Source organism: Polistes fuscatus, unplaced genomic scaffold (assembly GCF_010416935.1).
Source record: "Polistes fuscatus isolate 324 unplaced genomic scaffold, CU_Pfus_HIC Scaffold6, whole genome shotgun sequence".
Taxonomy (NCBI): Eukaryota; Metazoa; Arthropoda; class Insecta; order Hymenoptera; family Vespidae; genus Polistes; species Polistes fuscatus.
In genome coordinates this window covers 11,054,060-11,075,218 of record NW_025113140.1, presented here as the reverse complement: position 1 = coordinate 11,075,218, position 21,159 = coordinate 11,054,060, and the positions used below count along the sequence as shown (strand labels likewise).

The window sequence follows — 21,159 nt, the reverse complement described above, 5'->3', positions numbered from 1 at the left end:
TAAAATCTCTTTATTTATTTTTTTTATTTATATTTAATTTATGGTTTAATACTAAAACTAAACATTTTTTAAAATATATATATATATATATATTTTGAAAATTAATTCAGTTATTTGAACTTAACGCTAGGCTTCTTCATTGAATTACTGATTGTCGTTTAATTACTGCACAGATTCTAACAATTCAATTACAATCCGTATATAAATATTATACGTAGCGTAGAGTTGCGTCAGGATGGCAAGAGGTACAGTAGCAATATTAAAATCTTTATTTATTTATCTTCTCATTTGTACGGTATAAATATTTTCATTTATCTCTATATAAATATATATTCAGATTTTTTATTTATTAATATTCGTTGGAAGGTCAAGGTATCTTCCCCTATCGTACAAATTTACAATTACATAAACATACGTGTTTTAATCTTCCAATTTGTTTCCTGACAACTACATTCTTTATCTCACTTTCTCGTTATACTATTAAACAAAAAGATACTCACAAAAACATGCACATACGTAGAAACGATTTAAGGACTGACAAGAAAGAGAGGAAGAGAGAAAAGAACGAATACATTTGCGATTATATATGTATACTAAAAGCTATCGATTAATCTCACATATATACATTTATTTCCTATGTGTATTTGAAACTTATCTTTAGATTTATCTATATATATATACCATATGTATACGAGTGTATTTGTGCGCTCATGTGTATTGCGAAATTTAAAGATTAAATTTCTCTCTGTAGATGCATTCGAAATATATGTATACGTATATAGGACATTTCACGTCAAATCGAACACTTTTGACCCCGACCCCTCGCCCATTTGTCCATTTGCCCATTCTATTTATTTTTCCTAAAAGTACATTAAAAAACAAAACATTTAAAAAAGAGGTGTAGAAAATGATTAAAAGTTTCAAACAAATCGAAAGATGTCGAGGTCAAAAATGATCGATTTGATATGGAATGCCCCATATACACATGTATATTGTATATATATATGTATATATACACATATAATATATAATATATATATAACGTTATTCACGTAAACTGAATAGCTATCATCAAAAGTATATCCGTAAGATAAATACTCAATACGCACGGTACATAAATTAAGACAGAGATAGACAGATCAATAGATTGATAGATAGATAGAAATAAAAAACAGAAACGGATAATAGTGTGTGTTTGTGTGTGCGAGAAAGGAAGTACACGATATATACATAACGAATATACGTGATAGGTAATTAATTTTACACTCGATTATAATTTGATCTTGAATTATCAACTACTTTCGAATTCAGCATATTTATTAACAAATAAAATGAAATGTAATAAATTTAAGGATATAATAAAAAAAAGAAATAAATAAAAATAAATAAGATCAAACAAAGTGTGAGAGACGAGTTACGATAGTAACGATAGTAAATGAAGAGATGGGTTATTATTATTTACTCTTTGAAATAAATATCTTTCTAAAATAAACTCTCGCGTGAAAGGGTTTCATCACGCATGTATTCATAAGAAAAATAAACATAGAGTTGATAAAAAGAGATAGACAAAGAGACAGAGAATATATACGTGTATTATTACATATAATACGCGTATACAATTTTACACAATTTTACACTCGTGTCATCAACGAACTGTGCAGTCTATTATTATTATTAATAAAAAAAAAAAAAAATTATAGATCAAAAGGAAATATTCAAAAGATCGCGATAGCCGTTACACAACGAAACTAAAAAATAAGAATTAAGTTTATTATCGAGTAGGATGTGGGGGGATAAAAAAAAATATCCATTCTCTGGGTATTTCTTTTCAAGGATTCAAATCTCGTTTAATAGGATTGAATATATTCTTTTTTAGTCTTTTTTTTTCTTTTATCCCTATAAAAACGTACATCCGGTCGACTATCGGTCATATTTCTATTTTTGTATTTCATCAAAATTTCTCTCCTTCTCTCTCTTTCTTCTTTTTTAAAAAGAATGAATTATTATTTTTCTTTTTTGTTCTCATTTTTATCTCATTTGGAGAGTATCAAAAGGATCGTATTTACAGGTGGGATATGTCCTTCGTTTAATTTCATCTTTCTCTTTTTCTCTTTTTATCTCCCTGTCCCTCTCCCTCTCCCTCTTCTACACCCCTCTTTAACTTGGATAGAGTTACAGATCTTCCGCCACGGGATAAAACTGAATAATTTTCTACTAATCCGTTACTACCTACTCCCTTTTCGTGAAACTTTCCGAAGTTTGTAAATGTGGTAGTGGTAGCAGTACTCTGGTTGTGTAGTTATGGTGGTAGCGGTGATGGTGCTGGCGGAGATGGTAAGAAGTGGATGGGGTTAGGGATGAGATTGTTAATAAGTTTTCACCCCTCAAGGGATGATGTTCCTCGGCTAGCCGACTATTATCGATTTTCCACGATTACAACGAACATTCGACATAAATCACTTGTTCCTTTCCTTTTTTTTTTCTTTCTCCTATCCTCCCCCTCTCCCTAACCCCTTCCCCTCCACTGCCATTTCTTCTCCCTTCGACCTTTTTATATTTCTTTCTTGGTTTTAATTTTTGTTTTTCTTTTGCACCTTTCTAGCTTCGCCTTTCTCACCATTCTTATGTTTATGTTCTTTTTATATTATTCTCTCTCTCTCTCTCCCTTTTCTATTTTCTTTTCAATTTTTCTTTTAATTTTTTATTGTTTTTTTTTGTCACGTTGTTTTTCTTTCGTTCGTCGCTTTGTTTGTCGAACACCACAAAGTTGTACCTCATTAAAATCATTGGATAGACATTTTTTCTTTTTCCTTTTCTTTTCTTTTTTTTTTTATTCTTCGCGAAATCCTCCAAGTGAATACCCAGAACGAGAGAGAATTTACGTAAAATTCGTCCAATTAAAGATTTCGCATTCATTTCATTCGTTTGTTAGTTTTTTCTTTCCTTTTTTTTGTGTTTGTTTCTTAAAAGAAATAAATAACAACGAAGGATAGAATGTACCATTATATATATATGTATATTTATTCATACATATGCATAAACTCGACTAAAAGTTTTTTAAGCATGAGTCAAAAGCTTTCTAGTTTATTTTACAAATTTATTATATTTTCTTGACACATTTCAAGCTTCTATAATTAGGCTTGTAAAATATAATAATTTTCTTTAATCTGATAGAGAAATTATTTTATTCGCGCATAATTCTGCGTTTACGTTATCGTTATATATACGTACGGTATATAAATGATTAATTCGAAACGAAAAAATAAGAAATCAAATAACATCGGTAGCAATATTTGAAATTAAAATAAAAAATATAATTAATTGAGAGAAAGAGAGAGAGAGAGAGAAAATTGAATGAAATAAAATAGAGTCGTCGCACAAGCGCATACATATGTGCGCACATACCAAACCGTACCGAAGATAATTAATGCTAAACGAAAAAAAAAAAACAAAACAAAAATTAGAAATAATTTTTTCCAATCAATTTCGAAATAAATTAGACCCCATTAGTTTATTTTGAATAGAAAAAACAAGGAAATAAATTAAGAGAAAGGTGTCGTCAATGTTATAAACGAATCGTAAGATAAATTTTACATCGGGAAGTATTTTGTTAAATTCTTTTCGAGTTCTTCAGAAGATCCTTGGACACAATCATAACACACTATTCGCTTATTCACACTAACTCACATACGAATATACACTTTCTACGTTCATCATCACTCTTTATTCATTATTCTTCTCATTCCCATTCCCTTTATTTTTCTCAACAAAGAGATAGGGAATGATAACTATGCGAATGAGTCTTTCATTGTCTTGTGCAATTCTTGTAAAAGCCTCATTGTCGTCGTCCTCGTGACAGTGCGAAAAACCACAAAAAGAGAAAGAAATGTAGATACACATACACATATTCACATATATTACATACGTACATGTATATATGTATGAATCGTATTACTCTCTCTCTCTCTCTCTCTCTCTTTCTTTTCTTTAATAAACTAATTGTAAGCATGAACAACTAGATCGTCCTTTAACTTTCTCCGTCGCCATTTTGTTTTACTTTCTCTTTATCTCTCTTCTCTCCATTTTCTTTTTCTTTTCTATTTCCACTATTTCCAGCTCTTCTTATCTTTCTTCTTCGATGAAATATTCAAACTTCGAGAGAAGGACAGCTTGAAAACGTTCAGTTGCACGCAACGAGTCAGGAAGTGAATCATTTCGTGTGAAAAAGAGAGAGAGACAAAGAGATTGATAAGAGGAGGGAGTGAGGGAGAGGGAAGATACGAATGTTCCGACACGATTTCACGTATAATATTGCTTATTTTTTTTCTCTTTTTCTTTCTCTTTCTATTTTCCTTTTTTACATTTCTCTCTTTCTCTCTCTCTCTCTCTCTCTTTGTATCTTTTTAATAATATGTTCCATGCACACATCTCCTCTTATATAATTTTTTCATTGCATTATGATTGTCATGATATTCCTTTTTCTCCCAGTCTCTTTTTTTTCCTTTCCTTTCTTCGAATTTTTTTTCTACCTTTTTTTTTCTATTTTATTTTTCTCTTTATTATAACAATGGGGGGGAAAAAAATAGGAAGCTTTGAACGAAACTGAAACTTCGTTATCTCGTAGTTGAATATTTCAATGGGAATTGTTCGAATAACGGTTAGTAACGAAGTCGATAATGACGATGAGATTAATCAGAATTCGTATCCTCACGTTCGTTCGTAAAAATAAAGGAAGGTTTTTACGTAAGTGTTTCGTATACGTATGTAAAAGTGTGGGCGTGTGTCTATACATTTATATGCATATTTGTGAATACATGTATGTGTATCGTGTACACGTTTGAGAATACTTTCTAATGATAAGGTCTTCTTTTTTTAATTTTTATTTATTTGTAAAAGATTTAGTAATTTATTCGACGCGAGGGTTGATCTTTCTTACTCTTTTTTTTTTTTTATTAATCATTGTCTTATTAAAATAATATGGATAAATTGAATTTTACAAATGTATGTTTTCTTAAAAATCCATGGTTATACTAGCTCTCATTGTTCTCTCTCTCTCTCTCTGAAAATTAATTAAAATTCTTTTATCGATTGTTTTTCATATAAATTTCAAAAAAAAAAATTCTATTTATTACGAATATTATTTTATTATTATTACAAGTATAAATTCAACGTACCGTTCTCTTTGAAATCCATCGTTAGACTGGCATGTTGTCTTATGTGAAAGTTCTTTTATTGAATATTATTTATATGACTTTCCTAATAAAAGGAAATTCTATTTATTACGAATATTATTTTCGTTATGCGTATATACCATATAAGAAAAGTCATGTAAGCAACATTCAATAAAAGAGGATAATGAATCAGTTCAACGGTGGATTTCGAGGAAGACGGTGCTTCGAACATATACTTAGTGCTTCTAAATTACAATACACATTGTTTTCGATTAATTATCAATTAATTAAGGTAAATCCAACACAGTACTGTACTATACTAATATTCCGTATTGTTTAAATTAAAAAACATCTTTTTCTTAACGTTTCCGGCCAGTGATGATTTTCAGTTGAAAATTTTCATCTAATAAAATATCTGATCTCGAAATTGTTTAATATTAGAAATATATTAATAGACATGCCATTTTTATAAGCAAATATATTTTATATATTATTTTTACTTTAATCGGTATTAAAGTGATTCTAATACTAAAAATAATTGAAACAACAGTAAGAACAAAGGATGATCAACCAATTGTTAGATATGAAAAAATCTAGTATTTCTGCTGTCATGTACATTATTTTCGTATTTGTTTAATTCACTTGTTACAAATAAAATTTTCAAGTTAAACTCATTAAATATGTAAGTAAGATCTACTAATATATTTATTTAACAATTTTCTATATCTTAAAGACATTATATCAATAGTTATCAAGCAAAATATAATAAACGTAACGGTGTATTATTTTAAAGAACACTTACTGTATACATGAATCTATTATTTATTATTTTATACATAATAATACAAGTTTCACTTTTATCCTCTATTGCAGGTCATACATAATTTTGTCATAATTAAATTTTTTTTTTTATGAATATTTATTCGATTCGATTCGTCCTATAATTTCGACAAATGTAATTTCTTTTCGTTCAACAATATTAATGAATTGAAATTAAAAAATTTATACATATTAGGGTGTTTATTGTGTTGAAATTTTACTTTGAAACTGCATAATGGATTGTTTTTATAAAATTGACTTTGGAAATATTAATTTAAAACGCACGAACTTTTAGTTCATCGTAATATATATATATATATATATATACACAGAAAAAATGATTAGATTCTGAAATTGTTAGAAAGATCAAGGATAGATTAATGGACAGTTCACTTTGATAGAAGCAACACGGAGCTGTCACCGTTATTCTGTCAAATTTGACGTCCAGCGTAGTTTGAAATTCTGAATCGAGGATAGTCCATATCACGAGCAAATTCTCACTCCCCCTCCCCCATTCTCTTTCTCTTTCTCTCTCTCATCATTCGTGAACTGCCTCGGTTTCGACGGCCGGAGATCACAAATTTTGCGCATATGCGGTCAAACCAAGCACGTCGATCGATCGATCGTTCGAATTATGTTTCCACTGTTGCCGACATTGTTAAAAAGTTCTAAAACTCAAAAGAGAAAGAAAGAGAGAGAGAGAGAGAGAGAGAAATTATGAAAATATTTATAGTCTTTTTTTGTAATTACTCCTATATTTTCTGATCAGTATTCTGAATAATTATCGGAGGAAAGCGTTTAATAATATAAATGTACGTTCAATATAATATTTTGATTAACTTTTATTTACTCGATTAATAAATATTTTTAATAATTAAATCGGGAAACATTTTGTAATATGAATTTTTGGTCCAATATAATATGTGTTTTAATTACTTTCATTTATTTGATCAGTTTTTATTATTGATCAATAATAAGTATTTTTTGGTTTGCTTTTCTTTTTTTTTTAAATTCTGAGTTCGATAAAGTAATTGGCTTTTGTATTATTTAGATTTTCTGCAAATTAATATTTAATAATAATAAATAATATATTTCATTCCCCGAGAAAAGTTTCATATATGTCAATTGCGACTCAACATATTTCAAATTATTTTTATATAGACATATTTTTCCACTTATATACGTTACATTTTTATTATAACAAAAATTTGTATAAAATAATACATACAATTTATCTCGCGTAAAATATATTAAAACGTACAAACGTCTTTTGTAACTAAATCAATAAAAAAAAAAAAAAAAAAAAAATTAAAAAATAATAAAATACAAAGATTAATATAGCATAATTATTCGATTTATATAAAAGCATTTTGTTGCAAAAATATTCACGCTATAATTTCATCGAATTAAATTACACGAAACAATATTTGAATGCTAGAATATAAAAAAATAAAAAAAAAAAAGAAAAGAACAATTTCTTAGTAAACAAATAGAAAAAAAATGATGTTTGCAAAACGTTTATTTTCTTTCTGGTCGAGTAGAGTTAATCGAAAAAATGTCAGGAAGAAAATTCGACGAAAGACGAAAAAGAAAAATAAAAAGATCGAGGAAGATAGATCTATCGATTTAGAACTAATTCGACAATTTTTCGACAAAAAAGCATTTCACCGAAGGCTTCCTTGACAACACACGTTTATCGAGATTAGATTTTCTCTGTGGAATGAACTTGGGTAACGTTATACTCTAAAGAAAAAGAGATAGCTGATCATTTTTCTACCGGGGGAGAAGGAAAAGAAATAATCAAAACTTTGTGCAAGTCGTCGAGCTGGAAATAAAATATGGTAGGGGGTCCACGGCACGTTTAACGAAAAAAATGAATGACAATTTTTACACGTTTTGGCGATAACTCGATAACGAGTGACGCACAATGTTCGTTAATGTTAGAGAGAGAGAGAGAAAGAGAAGAAAAGTTTTGAATTTTGTTTTTTTATGCGTCCTATCGATGTTTTTTTTTTTAGGGACGATTTTTCTAGCTCGAAGAACCGTTGAAATAAAAAATAAAAAAAAAAGACAAGAAGTTTGTTTCGCATTTTACAATGGTATAAAATAACAACGATTGACATTCTCTATCGATTTTTTTTTTTTTTTTTTTTTTTCATGCGTGTTAAAATTTTGACCGACATCGAATAAACTGTTTTTTTTTTCTTTTGGCGATAAACAAAAATATGTATATTACGATATGGTGTTTCATGATATATAATTGTATAAAAATTATTTTCACAAAGAAATTTATTATACTAATTATATAATAATATAGGTACTTGTGTGTGTGTGTATATACAATAATAATTTACCTTGCTATTAAAATTTATATGATTTTAAAAGAAAATATAAATAGAAATAAATTTGTTTGTTTTGAAAAATTAAATGAAAACGTTAAAATACTAATATTTCTTTTCTATTAAAAATAAAAATGAAAAGAAAGAAAAACAAAAATTCGTAGTAAAAAAATGGAGAAGAAATTAAAAACAATAAACTCTATTTGGAAATAACAATCCTATTAGTTCAATCGAACGAACGAACGAACGAACGAACGGTAAAAGTAAAAGCTAGGAATAAAATTTGTTTCGCACGTACTTATCCACGATTTTCGCTAAAACTTTCGTTCGAAATCATGAAAGTATAGTAAACTCGTTTACGTATCCGTAATAAAAAAATTCTATTCGAAAATGTCGAGATAGTTGAAATTGTTTTAAAGTAATCACCAATTCCCGTTTTAATGAATATGATATAAAATGCACGCGTTTACAACATTTAACATTTGTAAACGTTTATAACACGTTTCACTGTCGCATTACGTTGTCGAGATTAATTCAACGAATTCATAGTTAGTGACTTTATCGTCGTAATCGCGTGAAATTAGGTGTTACATGTATAATACATATACATCAGAGCTCTCGATCAATTAATTTGTTGATTAATTAAACTTCCAACTTCGTGTGGGCGGAACAAACGAGTTTGCGTTAGAACTTTTCGCATTTTATCCTCGTCTATAGGTATTTATTATTATATTTTACGATGTTTAAAGTTCTCAACGTGTTCTTTTTACAAATTAAAATTATATTTTATTCGATTTTTAATTATTTCATATTCGAGTCTAGTTTAACGAGAGAATAAAATAGTTTGTTCGCAAATTTGAACGAAAATCTTTTTCATTTACGTTTTATTCTTTTCCTTTTTCGTTTAATTATAGAATCAAATCCGACAAAATGATTCGACAAAATTAAAGAGATAAGAAATAATTTCTTCCAAAGTGATTTTTATCTATGAATAAATTAAACCCACGAGATGATGAAATATATATACACATAGAAACAGATAAAAGTGAGTTGGGTTGGTAAGTTGGTTGAACGAGTTGGTTAAAATGATTCCCGGAAATTTGCTTGCTCAAAGAAAAACTTCCCGAACGTTCTCATAAAGCTTCAGCTTTCGTAGCCCTTAAAGTAGATCGACAATAAGTGGAAGAAAGATAGAAATTGGTTAGGGGTGAGCGAGAAAATAGCTTAGGCTCGACAAGATATGGCCGCAATTGAGTTCCTCCTGGAATTTAAATAACTTCCCTCTTTCCATTTTTTTATTTTTTTCGTTCGTGCTCGCGCACGTGTCATATTGTTGCGAACGAAGGAAAAATTTCGACGAAATTAAAACGACTAAAAGGAGGGAAGAAGAAATGGGGAATTTTAGGTATGGTGGATTGGCGATAAAACCAAAAAAATGGGAGAGGGAGGGAGAAAAAATTTTGAACTATCGTCGGTAAATTAGTATACATAAAGTAAACAAATATTTCTTTTTTTTTTCGACAAGCTACTTCCCGCGAACGAAATATTTCTTTAACTTAAGTAAAAAAGATATTGTTAAATGAAAAAATGTAAATGTAACAAATTATTTGATCATACCAATTGGATCATTTTTATATACGCAAAAGTGTATACTATTATTAGCATTAGCGTTAATATTAAATTAATTAAAATTCTTTTATTGAATTTGAATGGACAATATATAGAAAATATCTTTTTTTTTTAATAAATAAAAAAGAAATTTTGTATCACAACGTTAACGATCCACTCGTAATACTAAACGCGAGTATAAACGTACTTAACTTCTGTTCTCCATTTTTTTTCCCCCTTTTTTTCGAAAAAATACTTTGGAAATATTGAAATCTAAAAAATTGAAGATAAAACACTGCTCATATTCAATTTAAAATGCTTCGTAGGATTTATTTTTAATTTTTTTTTCGTTGCGCGTGCGTTTCTTTCTTTTTCTATTTTTTTTTGTTTCCTTCTTTCTCTGCCTTTTTAATTTTCAACTAATGAATTCGCTCGAAGCACTAACAGCATCAACGATTCGAGGAACGCATCGCTAGTAATTTATGAACATTCTACATTGATTACAGATACGTACGTAGATATCTACGTATGTAAATAGAACGATTTAGAATTCTCGACGAAATATTGAACAATAACGGAGAATCGCAATAATTTCCGTGGTATTTACGAGAGAAAATTCGCGATGCTTCCGTTCGAATTATAAAACAATATTATAATATATGTATATCTTTGCTCGACGAAATTTTCCAATAATATTAATACTATTAGTAATAGTTATAGTATTAGTAATAGTAATAAATAATATTGGTAACGTTAAAATCGCTTTTCTAATTTTCATGAGAAATACGACGTTCGTTATTATAAATTACGAAATGTATAATCGAACATCGAAAATTTACGTAATATAGAATATTTCTACTTAAAAGTTTGACTAAATTCATCGAGAAATGATGTCGTCAAACTGAGAGAGAGAGAGAGGGATTGAGTATAGTGGAAGCCCTTTTCTGGTGAGATGATAACGTTTATCGACAAGCCCCTTTTAAAAGCGTTTGCAATTTCCATTAACCGACTTTTTTAAAAATATAATTTCTTTTTTCTTTTTCTTTTTCTTTGTCAATTCATTAACAAACGTCAAGTTTTTTTGCTTATTTTTTAACGAAGAGATAAATAAATCGAAGGAAGGAAAAAAAAAGGATGAAAAATTTATTGAAAAGATTAAATCTTTTTTTTTCTTTTTTTTTTCATTCGTTGTATAAAAAATGAAAGAAAAAAGATAGATAGATAGATATAGATAGATAGATAGATAGATATATAGATATATAAATGAATAGGTAAGAGGAAAAGCTTTGATTTTGATAAATCATTTCACTCAAGCCTTTTAATGTATAGCGCTTTCGTGATAAGAAAGAAAAAGAGAAAGAAAGAGAAAAATATGTATTATATATGCATACATATGCTTTTATAAATATATATATATATATATATGTATATAATATATAAAGTTTTTTTACGTTTATACCTTGCCTGAAATAGCGTGTCACCAAAGAGCAAAGCTCAAAGAGAAAATATTTCGTGAGAGAGAGAGAGAGAGGGAGAGATATGTTCCCGAGGAAAATAAAAAAATAACAAAATGGGGAGGTAAAAGATAAGAAGCAAAAAAAAAGAAAAAATATAAAAAAATGCGAAGTATTAAAAGTACGATATTTTAAAACATTCGCTTTTACGTAAGGTCAGCAGAATATAAAAGTTGAAAGTCGGGAGTACAAAATTAAAAAAAAAAAAAAGAGGAAATAAAACTGAGGGAAAGATAATAAAAACCATCAAAAGGATAAATTTTTCGATAAAATCTTTTGATTTACTTTGGAAGAAAAAAGAAATACACGAATCAAAACAAATAAAACGACAACGGGTCCCTAACGACAATTATTATTGGTTTGTAATAATTAATGAGAGAGAGAGAAAAAAGAATGCGTTCGCGTAATAGAAAAACAGAATTACTGGAAATGTTTTTTATTATCTTTTTTTTTTTTGCTTCCTCTTTTCTCCATCATTTTATTTTCGATAAATATTAATTGCGAACAACTTCAAGTTAATAATAATTTCGAATACTTATATACATTAATATATAAAGAAAGAAGAAAAATATGTTAATATATTTCGAATACTTATTACAACAACGATTAAAATGACAAAAGTTTTAAATAAAAATAAGTACGCCGCGTGTGTATATCAAATGTGAACCCACATTCCTTCTATGAAATTCATAACATTACGCTAAAAAGTACACGCGTAATTTTATTGAAACAACGTAATAACAAACAAATGAATAAAATGAAAGAAAAAAGAAAAAAGAAGCTATAAAACAAAAAGAAATCTCAACAGTCGGACACAACGTATCAAGCGAATTACAATAACAATTCGTCCAAATCGTCACCATTTGTCCCCCCTTATCATTTTTTTATTTCTACATTTTTTGTTCTCTCCATTTGTTTAATGCCCTTTCGTTGTTGCCATTTAGCGCTTTTATTAACTAAAGCACAGTAATACTGGTAGTTTCGGACACCTGTAGCTATATTGATCGGTCGAGGTCGGTCGACAGCCCTCGACCTCGAAACACCACCCGTCTCTTCATTCCCCTAACCGTAAACCCACCCTCTTATCCTTTCTCTCACCCTCTCTCTCCCCACCCTCTCATCATTTGGGGGCTAAAATTCAATCCTCTTTCCAGCTTTCTTCGACCCATCTCTAACCTCGTTCACTCAGCACATTCAACGTTCCTCTCTTCTACGTTTCTAATTCTTGATTGAAATCATTTCCTTCCTCCCAACCCCCAACCCCCACCCCCTACGCCCCGCGCTCCTTCCTTCCTTCTTTCCTTCCTTTTCCTTCCCCTCCCGTCGTCTTCTTCTTCTTCTTCTTCTTTTTTATACTATTTTTTTCGAACATTTAGATCCATTCCCATTTTAAATCCTATCTTCGATTTCGATCGCTTAGTTACTAAATTAATTATGTTAGATCTTATCGTAGCGCGTTAATTAAATTATATAATTTTATTTTGTAGGATTAGAAAAGAGCTTGGAAACTAGATCGAAGTAATTAATGTGTTTATTCATGAAATCGTTCTCAATTTTAACTAAACTTTCTCTCTCTCTCTCTCTCTCTCTCTCTTTCTCTATCTCTCTTTGTAATGACAACACATATATTTCAGGAAGTTATTCTAGCCGTACGTATTATAATATATAAGCTTACATATATACATATTAACTAACTTTAGGGAAAATGCTGAATGGTTTTGTTTTGGGTAATAGTACTTGTTCAGGAATACACCTACCAAGCTACCTACCTGCTATACTTTACCTTTCTACCTACTCGCTTTTACTTGTTTAGAATTTTACGAGTTTTGCGTGACTCCCCAGTGGCTACGATTATGAATATCCAACAAGGAATTGGGAGGAGTTATGGAAATATTTATAAATAAAATTGTTTCTCTCTCTCTCTCTCTCCTCTCTTTTTCTCTCTTTCTCTCTTTTTTTCCTCGAAAGAGAAAATATTTTGTAGTCGTGTTTAAAGATTTGACGCTACATTTTCTTAAGACTATCAAACGCGTTAATACTACGATCTATGTACATAGAAACGAGAATCGAGAGAGGGTCACGCGAAATTGCCACACGAAAACTTCTCATTTTCTTTCTTTTTCTTTTTTTATCATTCATCCCTTCTTCTTCTTCTTCTTCTTCTTTTTCTTTTTCTTTCTTTCAATCCTTATTTCTTTCTTACTTGATTTCACTCGAGAGAACTGAAAAAGTTTATTTTACTCAAACGCAAGCCCTCCTTTGCTTTCCATAAACTTAATCAAAATACACGGTTCTCAAACTTTTACCTTATTCAACATCGGTCACGTGAATACATGAAATGCATACTTTGAATTTGTTTTTTTTCTTCGTATCGAATTAAACGTTCTCATCGTTTAAACATTCTGATGGTGGTAGATTTTGTTTAACATTTACTCTAGTAGGAAAACAAATATTCTTATTTTTTTTGTCTTCCGACATATTATTTTATTTTCCCCGAGACTTTATTCTATCGTCAGATTCTAAACGAGATGAATTAAATCTAATTTAAATGTACGATAAGAAAATTAGATAGTCAAAGAAATATCATGTTAAATTTGTCAAAAATAAATTCAAACATTTGGCTTTGTAACTTGAAAGGAAAGAAGTAAAAGTTAAAAGTTTCAAGTTGGATGTAAGGAATAGGAAGAATCGCTGGATTTGAAGAGGATAAAAAGGGAGTTGAAGGGAAGAATGTCGAACTAGAGCTTGACCGACCACGACGGTCGAGTTCTTTATGTACTCTTGTAAATAGCAACGGCTACGAGGACGATGAAACCCAAGTGAGACTGAAATTCTAATAAAAGTTTATCCGTGATCTATTAACCGAGTCTACATTTTGCGAAACGTGTATGACAAATTCTTTGTAATAATATTACATTTTTTTCTTTATTTCTTTATTAAACTTATAATTTTTTGTTTTCTTTTGTTTTTTAAGTATAGATAATTTTTACAAAAATAAATACCCCCGAATTTGAAAATAATCATAATATTTAATCACGAATCATGATAAATCATTATTATATCATAAATAAATGTTTAGTATTTGTTGTTGGATTTAATCACACAACACCCTCAATCGTCGATAAATATTTTCCAAAACAAGTTGTTTATTCTCTTATTATATTACGTTATCTTACAATTTCTCTTATTTTTTTTATCCGAGTAACAAAAGTGAGAAGAAAAAATTTGTATATGGAAATTCTATTCTTCGTTTTTCTCCGTTACTCTATTAATGTAAGATAAAATATAATATATACATTTTAAAGGGATACTTTTTTCTATCCCATTTTATTAACAAACTAGTAAGTCTTGGTTTTCTCTTCTTTTCTTTTCTTTTCTATCTCGGACGTTGTCCCCGTGCTAAATTTACGACGATTTTAACGACAAACAAGATACGCTGGAACGGTTTATACCGTAACGTTTCAACGAATAGTCTGTTATATCGAAGATAAAAAGAGAGTGTGATAGAAAGAGAGAGAGAGAGAGAGAATATTGATCTATAACTTTCCTCTTCGTTCTAGTTTCACATTTAAAGAGAGAAATCGAGAAAAAGAGATGAAACAAGAATAAGAAAAAACGAGTTTTGGTAATGAGAGTGTTTCTAATCGAACACGAAGTCTTTCTAAAAATATCATCCATTCTTGTCCCTTTTATTTCCTTTATCCTTTCTTTTTTGTCTTCCATCCTTGCCTTCCTTTCTTTCTTTTTTTTTCGTATTGTAACATTTCAAATGGACATTTCGTTCCGGAATAAATCCAAAGAAAAGTACTTGTCTCGCGTTATTGATTTTATTTATTTATTTTTTTTCTTTTCTTTTTTCTTCTTCTTCTTCTTCTTCTTCTTCTTTTCTTTCCCTCTTTCATCGACTAGAAGGATTAATAAATTTTTCAAAGATTCTACGTAAGGACTAATGTTATTCAAAATGAATTTTTAAGTATCTCGCTTAGAATTTTCTTACGATATTTCATGTATATGATATGAAAATGACATGTATCGTTGTATTATATAATATGTCTCGTGAAAAGATTTGATTAAAATAAGAAGGTAAGAAAATAATGATATATTTTTGAAAAGAGGAAGTAATTAATTTTTAACGCGTCTCGACCGAGCAAATCTCGGAGAAATCTTAATTTTCGTTCGGCCTGGATTAAATCAATTAAATTATCACGTGAGTTTTCGTCGAAAAGTATTGTTTTTTTTTTTTCTTTTTCTTCTTTTCGAATAAAAGAATCTTCTCAAATTATTTATTTATTTGTTCGTCTCTAATATATTATATATCCCTTCTTTTTATGTTCATTGATTCATTTCATTCTTTGTTTTTTTCTTATCCAAACATTAAAAGAAAAGATAGAAGGAGAGAGAGAGAGAGAGAGAGAGAGAGAGAGAGAGAGTAACAATAGAAAGTCATAGAAAATTCCGTAAAGGTTTCACACACTTTTCGCAAACGTACGAAAAACGTGATGCTTCTTAAAATTGATGTTCCTTATGGGATACCATCTTGCCAGGTCTAACGTATTTTCTAAGGGATATGGATGATTGTAGAAAGGTGGAGGGGGGAGGTTGAAAAGAGAGAAAAATAAGAGCCCTGCGAGAAATTCACGTGAACAACAATGGAATAATACCTATCAAATCGTTCTCGTCCAACCCTCTTTCACAAAGCCAAACGACTAATCCCATAAAACCTACGACGTCTATTTTCCTTTTTTTAAGCGGTTGGGCGGGCTTTTTTCTTTTTTAAGAACGTTTGATTCTTCAAAACTGAAAATTGATTATTTTTCTCTTTGTGTTCTTTTTTAAGATTTAAAATAGAAATCAATTGGACTATATAACAATTGTGCTTGTGTGTTTATGTTTTTATTTATTATTACAATATTAAATAAACTACATATAAAAGATTAACATGATAAAACTATTTTTAAGTAAAAATTGTTTGACGTAAAATTTAAAATAATATATAAATATTAAAAATTAAAATATATATATATATATATTAACGTTTTCGTATATCAGTACAATATAAAATTATATGTACGTGAAAGATTAAAATTAAACAAAAAAATAATATATTAATTTATAATTTGATATATATGATCTCGTATTTGCTCACGTTTTTGTTTACGTAGATATTTATGTACATTCATATTACATATTACATGTCACATAAATATTGAGAACTAAGATCGGCCATATATAAAATGATACAAATATCAATATTTACGTAGAATCAACGAATAAACATGAAAGATTTGGATTTGTAAAACTCGAGATATGAAAAGAGATTTTCCCTGATAGTAATATTTATGCAAAATAAACTACTTAAAGTTCTATTTCTATATATATATATACGTATATGTATGCATGCATTTGTAAACCGCAAGAAAATTCCAAGAGAGTGAAATAATTTTAAAGATCGAAGATGGGGCTGGAATCATAGCAGATAAATTGAGAAAAAGAAAATAACGATTTATCAAGCTAATCCTCTCAACTTTAAACAAATTTTTCTCATCCCCCTACTCCTCCACCTCCCCTTCCTCCCTCTTTCACTATTTTGCATTTTAATGAAAGCATAAATAAATATAATCTATGAAAGTAAAGAAAACTAGGACGCTTTGATTCGCTAATCCGCATATTTCTTTTATTTATTAAATCATCATCATCGTCATTATCTTCTCTCGAATGGAAGAAGAATGATTTTCTTGGGAAAACCTTTTTTTGATTAATTTTTTTCGAAAGAAAAGAAAATGAAAACGAAAGCATGAAAGAAATGAACGAGTTCGTTCGAACGAAATTCAAAAGAAAAAGAAAAAAATATCAAGCTCTGACGAGTCGTTGAAAGATTTACACACAAAGAAAGTGAAAGAAGAAATGAACAAAAATTATTAGAAAAAGGAAGTATGGAGAATAGAAAGGAACGAGCCTGATGTTTAGATGCTTAGAGGTGGAATAAAGAAAAGGGAAAGGAGAAGGATAAGAGAGGAGGAAGAGGAAAGAAGAGAGAGGAAGAATTAAAGAAAAAAAGGAAAAGAAGAAGGAGGAATAAAAAGGGAAGGAGGGTAAGGCGAAGAAAATCGGTTAAACGAACCGGAACATTGTAATTGAATCGATTTTATGTGGTATACAGAATTAGTAGAACAAAAAGAGATGAAAGAAATTGAAAGAAAGAGAAAGAGAGAAAGAGATGGAGAGAAATAGGGAGATGAACGAATTTAAAAAATAAAGAAGAAAGAGAAAGAGAGAAAGAGAAAGAAGATAATACGAGGTCAAGCAAACGGATGTAATAGGAGATGTCAGCTTAAAATGTTCTTTTTCTTTTTACAAAGTCGAGTAGTTATGTAGATAGATAGATAGATAGATAGATAGATAGAAAGGCAGATAAATGGATGGATAGAAAGAGAAAAAGATAGTATACATAGACACATAGTCAGCTTTCGTCCTACCGATCAATAGCTACAGGTGGCAGCCATTTCCTAGCCAGTGGCTCTTATGCCTCTCCCTTCTCCTTCTTCTTCTTCTACTCTGACACTTATTCGGTGTTATCCTTACCAGTTCTACTTCTTCCTCTTTTTTTTCTTGTAGTCTTGATAAGAAAAAAACAGGGGAAAGAAAGAGAGAGAGAGAGAGAGAAAGAAACAAACTGAGAGAAACATGAGATTTTCTAGTAGCAGTTAATACCCTAACTAATAATACCTTACATCATGTTAGCTCGTTTTGTAACATTTTCTTTTTTAGACAACTCCAAATGTCTCGTTTTATCTTTTTCTATTTTATTTTCTTTCTTCTGACTTTCAAATTATTTTAACAATTACCCAATGAGCTGTCACAGTACGTACATTTTTTTTGATCGTACAATTGATTCCTCGTCAGTTTTTATTTCTTTAATTTCTTTTTTCTTTTTTTTTTGGTTCTCCTTTTCGTTCTTATTTTTAATTAACGATTTGCGATAATCGATGAGAATTATTTGTCTGTACATCTAAAATATCAAATAATAGTTTTTTGTTTAAATGTTTACTTTATCGAAATGAAACAATTATGCGAGTACATTTGATATCCATAAAATAAGGATAAAACACACGTTTGATAATATATTTTTTGAATTAATGAATAATTAATAATAATCATTTAATGAATTCGGCTTCTCCAAGCTCTCGGTAATTAGCTCTCTTCATTTAGCAATTAAAAAATTTCTCGTTAAAAAAGTGATTTACTAAACAAAAGAAAAATAAACAAACGAACGAAGAACCCTTCAGTTTCTTTTTTACGGGAGAATGTTTTTTGTCGATCGATAACTCGAAAGGGTACTTCTTGAAACAAAAGGGCACAGGTCATTGCATCGAAAATTTTCAAAGTGTGTATATACGGGATCGTACAATACATTTTCGGTAGTTTCATCGTGTTGCCAACAGAGAAAGAGCGAGAGAGAGAGAGTGAGAGGTTTGGACGTATTGAAAGGACAAAACAGTAATGGACAGAAGTTCAAAGTGGGTCAAAAGTTCCTAGACGATTTTAAAAATCAATTACTCCTCTTTCGAGTCTTTTTAGGCTTAAAATCTCTTTTTCAAATTAGAAAATAACAAGCATCGTTTGTAAGTTTAATTTACTAACACCCAGAAGCTTTAGAAAAAGAGTGTTATTGATTTTTTTTTAAAATCACCCATAAACTTTTAATTCACTTGATAGAGAAAAAAGAAAGAAATAAAAAAAGTATACACATATATTTACATTATTTTTTGTATGACGAGACAAAATCGATAGTCGGATTAATTCGATGGATCAATTACAATTTCTAATAATATCTTTTTTATATTTTTTTTGTTTTTTTTTTCTTTTTCATTTTATTTTTCGTTAAAACGATAAAAATTTAGTTTTACAAGAAAAGAACAAAAAAAAAAAAACGAGAGAAAAGATTTGTTCTGAATATCCTTCGAAGTTTATACAATATATAGATCATTTAACCCCCGTAAATTACGTTAATTGCTTTACTGTGAAATAAAATGTGTTTTTAAGTTCGTCTTCGAAAGAGAATGTTGGATAAAGGGTGAGATGGTTAGGGGGAGGAGGAAGAAGAGAATGGAAGAAGTCATGGAAAGTTTTGTAACATGGTTTAAAGGGCAAGCATTATATTCGTAAGAGTGAAACATTAGCTTTTGTTATGTGAATGTGTCATCGATGAACGGAGAAATCTTTTGTCTTTAATGTGCTACCTTGAAGAAGTTACTTCCGGTTCAGTTGTCTCCCTCCAATTGCATTTAACTGTTTCGTGACAATACCTAATCTATCTTTATCTCTCTCTTTTTCCTGTCTTTGTGTATTCCTCTATTTATTTTTATTTAATACTTATCCTTGATTCAATATTATTTAATCGTGTTCTATAATTATTAATGCAGATATTTGTATGCTCAGGTATAAATATGTCAGTAATGTTGGTTGTTCACTGATAAGTGAACAAATTAAAAAAAAATTAATTTTATTATTAATATAATCAAAGTTATGCGATTTTAATTTCACATAACAGAAAAATACGAAAAAGAAATATTTTGCTCAACCGAAATAGTATGATAATTTGTATGAATTTAAAATGGATTATTAAATATTACATTTTTTGTTATATTTCAACATGTATAAATACGAAATAAACATTTTTTCATTCAAATATATTTTAACTTCATATTTTGAAGACATTTCAACCAGAAAATATCTATGGGACGGGGGCAGAGGGGCGTTGGAGAAAAATAATGATAAAATAATATATTAAATAAGAAATAGAATGATGTTAATGTAATTCAGTGCTAATATTCTAAGGAAGCTCTTAGAATGATACTATCATGCCTTAGTTATCTCGAAATCCCGTCAACTGTTCGCATACACACGTTCCCGAAGGCCGAAGGCATAAACCTCTTCGTCAGGAATCGAGTTTATCTCAGCACTCGAGGCTTAATTACAACGCGTAATCGTATTTTGATTGCGTCTTGGGTAGGTCGCCTAGAAACAGTATGAGAGAGAGAGAGAGAGAGAAAGACGAACAAGAAGCTTACGATTAGAACAGCAGCAATAATTTCTGATTTTAGGAGAGGTAGATATATGGTTGCTTTGGTAGAAATGCGAGCCTTTGAAAGCAAACATATTAAGAATTAGATGTTCAAACAACCAAATAATATTCCTCTATTTATTGTGTTAGAAACAAACGAGAAATGGTTTGAACATAATACGTTAACATTTCGAATAAAATTTCTATGAAATATATATATGATTGTTAATATTCTTTTCTTTTCGTTTTTTTTTTTTCTTTTTTTATTTAATATTCTTTTTTCTTTTCATGTGTATGCATATGTACTTACTTGTTCTTATTTTTAAATTAAAAAATATAAAGTTTGGGAAGTGTTTTCATCTACAGTAAAGTAATCTCAAATGATTTTTGTTAAATTAATTTATTATCTATAATGATCTGTTCGAAAAAATGGTGAATTCTTTTTATTATATTTGTATTCGATATATACATTCGATAGTTATCGATACGGAAGAACGGAATCGTAGAAATCGGTTATTCACAGACAAACGAACGAACGAACGAACGAACGAACGAAACGATCCGATTATCCGTCGATGTTCTATCGTTTATCTTGCCTATTCTAATGGAAAATAAATGTTCTGTTATAACGCGATTACTTTCCG

General features: G+C 29.3%; 1 protein-coding gene across 11 annotated transcripts in view; it reads left to right on the top strand.

Moving 5' to 3' along the window:
* Nucleotides 1–21,159, top strand: part of LOC122523428 (regulating synaptic membrane exocytosis protein 1) — a 118,614-nt gene that overhangs the window by 8,974 nt on the left and 88,481 nt on the right. The window lies entirely within an intron of this gene.